This window comes from Pseudochaenichthys georgianus, chromosome 8, assembly GCF_902827115.2.
Source record: "Pseudochaenichthys georgianus chromosome 8, fPseGeo1.2, whole genome shotgun sequence".
NCBI lineage: Eukaryota > Metazoa > Chordata > Actinopteri > Perciformes > Channichthyidae > Pseudochaenichthys > Pseudochaenichthys georgianus.
Genome location: NC_047510.2, coordinates 24,814,357 through 24,820,356, shown reverse-complemented (window position 1 = coordinate 24,820,356; position 6,000 = coordinate 24,814,357).

The following is a 6,000-nucleotide window of genomic DNA, read 5'->3' as shown; positions in this document are numbered from 1 at the left end:
ATTTACTAAGAATATGTTATGTTCTATTAAACACAAGGCATTAAATTAGATAGTGATAAGCTTAATATATACAAAAACATAATTTATAGGGTACTTTCTATTGGGAAGTAGCTGTCCCCAACCTCTAAATTTCATGTTCTGTAAATAACACTTAAAACATTTTTTTTTATTTTGTTCGATGGTGTATTTAGAAGATCTTTATGATTACATTCAAACAAAAGTCGGAATATTTAGATTTATTGTGGGTTTAATTTTTTAATAAAAAAACTATACTCAAAAAATCATGTCGCCAGTTTTCATGTCACTACCGAAACACAAGGGGTTTTAGTCCAATAGCTGAGCCTGGTTTTTAGCCACACCCCTGCATTTTTGACAAGGCAATCCCTGTCCCTCATGGGTGAATGGTAAGTAGCTCGATCCCATACTTTTCATATAAATCTGTTCCAAAATCAGAAAATCGGTGTGTAACCTTAAGAATTGTCACTACCGAACACATATTCTCTTCTATTAAGCAAACTTTTTGGGGTTTTATGCAAAGTATTAGGTTGTTATGTGTGTACATCTCTTCAAAAACGTGTATGCTAGCCATGTAGTTGCTAGCATTCTTTAGTTATGCTCAAATGTAGCTAGAATCGTCACTACCGAAACAGTCACTACCGAAACATATGGTTACGTTTCGGTAGTGACATGATTATTTCGGTAGTGACAAAAATGAATGGTATGCCGGTTATTTTGAAATAAATGTTTTAAAGTTCTCCTATTATAGTATTTTTAAGCATATATTATAGGTCTTGGATATATAAAAAACAAGTCTATGAAGTGTTTGGCTCAAAATACTAAGCAGATTACCCATTCTAGCCTCATCCCCCTCTATTTCAGCCCTGTTACTAAAGTGCTAGCTAGGGCTACATACATAAGTAGTGTGGCCACAGTTTAGTCTATGTCTTCTGATGTAAGTAACTATGTAGGCTAACATTAGCTAGGCTATGTTTTGTGGACTAAAGTTTAAACATGTAGATAATGCTAATTTCTGTCTGAAATTGTTCAGGGAGAGAGAATCATAAGACACCAACATGCCAAAAGGAATTAGAAAAAGTGGATCAGAGAGGCTGAGAGAATACAGACAAAGAGTGAGGGATGACCCACTGAAACACGAAGAATATGTAAGAAAGGAAAGAGAAAGAAATAAAAAACGAAAGGAAGAAGGAAAATTGAAATGCATCAGCGATTTATCGAACAGGGAACAACAGAAGGTCAGAAAATCATGGAGGAAAAGACAGCAAAAGCACAGGGTGTCTGTGAAACGACAGAGAGAGATGGAGACAATTTGCAGGGCTTCCACACCACCTAGCACTTCTAGCGAGGCTGATCAGACACCAGAACATAGACCTGCAGACAAGAAAAGGAGAAAGGAAAAAATGTGTAGCTCCAGAAAATTACAGAAGCTAGAGCAGAAGGTCCAAGACATGCAGCGGAGGGAAGCAAAATATAAAAAAGGTGCCAGAGGTTGAAGTTGAAGTTGACATCAGATGGGTCAAATTGTTCCCCAAGAACAAAAACATGGAAGGATGTACAGAAGCACAGAGTTCCTGCTAATATCAGAAAGACCCTTCTTTTTCACAATACACTTCTACACCAAATTAAGAAAAAATACAAGTCTGTCAGCTACAAAGAGAAAAATGCATTAAGAAGAGCTGTCTCAGACAGATTGCTCAGAAAATACAAACTTGTTAATTTGCTAAAAAAAACTGTAGGTATCGCCCACAGAGAGTTAAACAAGACTTTAGACAAGCCACAATCGAGGTTCACCTATCAGAGAAGTAGTAATAAAAAGACCATGGAGATAGTCAAAATGTTCTTAAGTCGAGATGACAATAGTCGGGCATCAGCAGGGAAAAATGAAACGATCACAAGATTCAAAAAGAAGAAACAAAAGAGGTTCCTCTGACACAATGCTGAATCTACATCAGAAGTTGATGCTGGAGATGCCTCATCTGAAGCTGTCCTATTCGCTTTTCTGCAGGAAAAGACCTTTTTGGATTGTTGCCCCAAACATCAACAACAGGGAGACATGTGTCTGTAAACTGCATGACAATGCCCAAATGAAGGCAGACAGGCTCAAGCACCTTGGCATTATTAAGTCACCGAGCTTGAGCAAAGTCGCAGAGGAGTTGTGCTGTGACACTCAGGCTAAAGCTTGCATGTACAGGGAATGTCTTTCATGTAAGAACAAGTCTCTCTTAAACACAACAAGTACTGGTACATCAGAAGTCACATGGTGGTACCAGTGGCTCACGAAAAAAGAAGATTATGAAAAAGAAAAGGACGGAGAAAAACAAAAGATCACTGACAAAAACGGTTAAACAGAGATGTGAGGGCAGCCCAGAGCACCTTTTGGAAGATTTTGAGAGAGAAATGAAAGCCAAAGTGTGCAAGCACCTCTTCAACATCCATCACCAGTACACACAGCTCCAATTCCTGCACAAATCTCTGAAAGAAGACGAAGCTATTATTCACATTGACTATGCAGAAAACTGGCAGTGCAAATATGCAAAGGAGGTGCAGCAAGTCCATTTTGGAGCATCCCACAGGCAGACTACACTGCACAATGCTGTTGTGTACACCACAGATGGTACACTGACATTCTGTGCCTTGTCCCCATCCATGAAACATGATCCTCCCGCCATTTGGGCTCAACTTGAACCAGTTCTTCAGTTCCTGAAAGAGAACCATGCGAGGATCAAAAAGCTCTTCTTCATCAGCGATGGGCCGACCACGCAATATAGAGGAAAGAAGAACTTCTTTCTCTTGAGCACCATTCCTTTCCGGATGGGATTTACTGCAGTAAACTGGAGTTTCCTGGAAGCTGGTCACGGGAAAGGGCCTGCCGATGGCGTTGGAGCCACCATGAAGAGAACTGCGGATTCACAGGTAGCCAGGGGTACTGACATACCCACAGCAAAAGCCCTCTATGACACACTCTTTCCTCTCACAAAAGTCAAGCTCTTCTACGTGGAGGAAGACGAGATAAACAGAGTGAGCACACTCCTTCCAAAAGAGCTGACCACCATCAAAGGTACACTGAGCATTCATCAGGTTATCTGCACTACGCCTGGCACGATCCACTATAGAGTGCTGAGCTGCTTCTGCAACAGAGAGGCCATCTGTCCCTGTTTCCACCCATCGTCCAGCAACATTGCACCTCAAGTACAACTGGAAGAGATGTGAGAACATCTGAACCAACAGCCCCAGAAAATGGAAGCCATTCCACCCCAAGCTCTGCGTATGAAGGGACTCTCTGTCCAGTTGATGACATCACTAAAGACCTTCTTGGAAAGTGGTGTGTCATCACATATGACGATAACCCATATCCGGGAATCATTGCAGACATAGCAGAAGGTGATTTGTACATATTTTCTTTTTTGTCTCACATTTCAACATTTAGCTACATTGCATGATATTTCTCTTTTTCAATTTATTCTCACTTGGCCATCTTCTATTCTCATATTCCCGTTCCCTTCAAACTTAACTTCATAGTATTATAAGATTGCAATACAAGCAACACTTATCATGTCTTGCTCAATGTCCTTTTTTTGTCCGTTATCTGTCTGCAGATGGCCTTGAGGTCAAAGTCATGCACTACATTGGGCGAAACCGTTTTTTTTGGCCGCGACTAGAGGACAAGATCTGGTACACAGTGGACAAGGTTGTCACCTTAATCCCTCCACCAGAAAACGTAACACAGAGGCATGTCCAGATCAGCCCAAGAGTGTTTGCCGCAGTATGTAAAAAACTCAATTTGTAAATTGATTTGTGATGGTGTCTGACAAACCCCCTTAAACATACAGTTGTGTGTGTGTGTGTGTGTGTGTGTGTGTGTGTGTGTGTGTGTGTGTGTGTGTGTGTGTGTGTGTGTGTGTGTGTGTGTGTGTGTGTGTGTGTGTGTGTGTGTGTGTGTGTGTTATTGGGTGGCTGTCATGTGGGAATCCTCTCAGAATTCTCTGCAGGGTGTTGTTTTCTTTGGGTTTAGAACAAAAACAAGCTTTCAGATAATGACTTCAGTGTGTTGGTGTGTTTTTATTTCATTTGTGTGTCACCAAGATCCGTTTCAAACTATATAGATTTACCAGATGGAACTGCTGTCTTCCATGCATGCTACGTAGGATCCAAAGTGTACTGCAGTGATTTTCAATAGATGTCGCCTGTCTGTAAAGCTGGTGTATGTGTGTGTTTGTGTTTGTTTGGGCACATGTGCGTGCATGCATGCCATCCGGTACGGAAGTGGTGAAATGTGTGTTCATGATCAGTTCAGATTCTAGTGCATATCACTTTCTTGTGTATTTTTCTTTTAGATGTTGAATCTATTCGTTACAAACCGTTCAGGGATATGTTGGTTAGCGTTCAGAAGCCTGACAGCAACAGCATAATATCAATTGTGTCAATGTTTTCTTCTGAACCCACCTGGGTAATTATTTTCTGTGTAGTGGTTATGGATGAACAATTGTTATGTCTTCAAAAATAAAATGATTCTATTGACCCCAAAACATTTGTGTTTGTAATATTTCCAATATAAGGCAGTAATGACTTAAGATCAAGCAATAAGGTTGTGGGAATATGATACAACCTTGAGAACAAAATACTGTGGTCACTACCGAAACAGTGCAGTCACTACCGAAACAGTGCAGTCACTACCGAAACACTGGATGTTTTGTAAAAAATAAAGTATATTGAGTTATCAACTAAAATGATATGATACTGATTGGTTTAATGTATGTTCAATTTCAACAATCATCAACTCTGGAATCAATATGATCAGTATTATGAATTTTACAAAGAAAGATTGCATTAAGATTTTTATGAATTGTATAAATTGAACTTTGAAATTTGATTAAAAATTCACTTTTCTTGATTTAATTGTGAAAACCTTCAAGAAATATTTGTTAAAATACTATTTAGAGAAGGGAAGGAAAAACAATCTTAACAGGTTAATATAATACCTTTTTACTACAGTGTATGTACTATGTTTCGGTAGTGACCATTTTTGGGAGAGGAAGAACATTCCAATGCAGTCTGAAAATACGATATAAACATGTACGGTTCTTTTACTAGATATGTGTCATTTAGATATGGGACAAAATATATATGGAAAAAGTTTTGGGAAAAAAACATACAAAATGTCAAAATATTTCCAACCTTACTTTGGTCCATTTCGGTAGAATGGCCCATCTACAACCTATAGAAATGCAAAACGGCCTCAGTTTAGACTAATTCTGTCCTTCTGCTTACCGCATCATTTATGAGAATACATGTCATAACATAAAGGCAACATATTTGAGGTGGTTTTAAATAACATATCCGTATTTATTTATTTCTCCAAGTTATGTTTTTGTGTGCACTGAGGAGTCGCAAACAGGCGTTTGTTTAATCATTTTAAGATTGGCTTTAATCAATTTGTGAAAATGAATTCTTCATATGATAAATGAGAGGTAACATTCTATTTATGGTATTATTTCCACATATTTCTCTCCATTCTTCCTTCTGCCAACGGTGTCGCAGTTTCTCGTCTCTCCCGTTGTTGTGCTTAGTGCGTACGCAGGTTAGAGTTTGCGTGGAGGACCGCACGTTTTCCTGTCAAGTTAGTGTTTTATAAATCGCAAACATTGCATAGAAACTGGCGTATGTCATCTTTTGAGCATATATCCCTTTATAAATGAGGCCCCTGGCCACATCTTGTTTTTCATTTCCCACCATGAAAACTCACACCTGTTCATTTTGGTGTTGTTGCTGATAGAGCATCGAGGAACATGGCATTGTATTGTACTAAGAAAGTTCCAATGTGAATGATTTAGAATAATGTTTTGTAACATATGCTAAAGTGTTTTTTCTAATACTTTAAACAATTGTTTGCCTTTCTTGGAAACCAGCTTATGTGATTCCTTTCCAAGTATTGAATAAAAAGATAGCTTGCACTCTAAATATGAAGCTAGCTAGCAGGAGGTT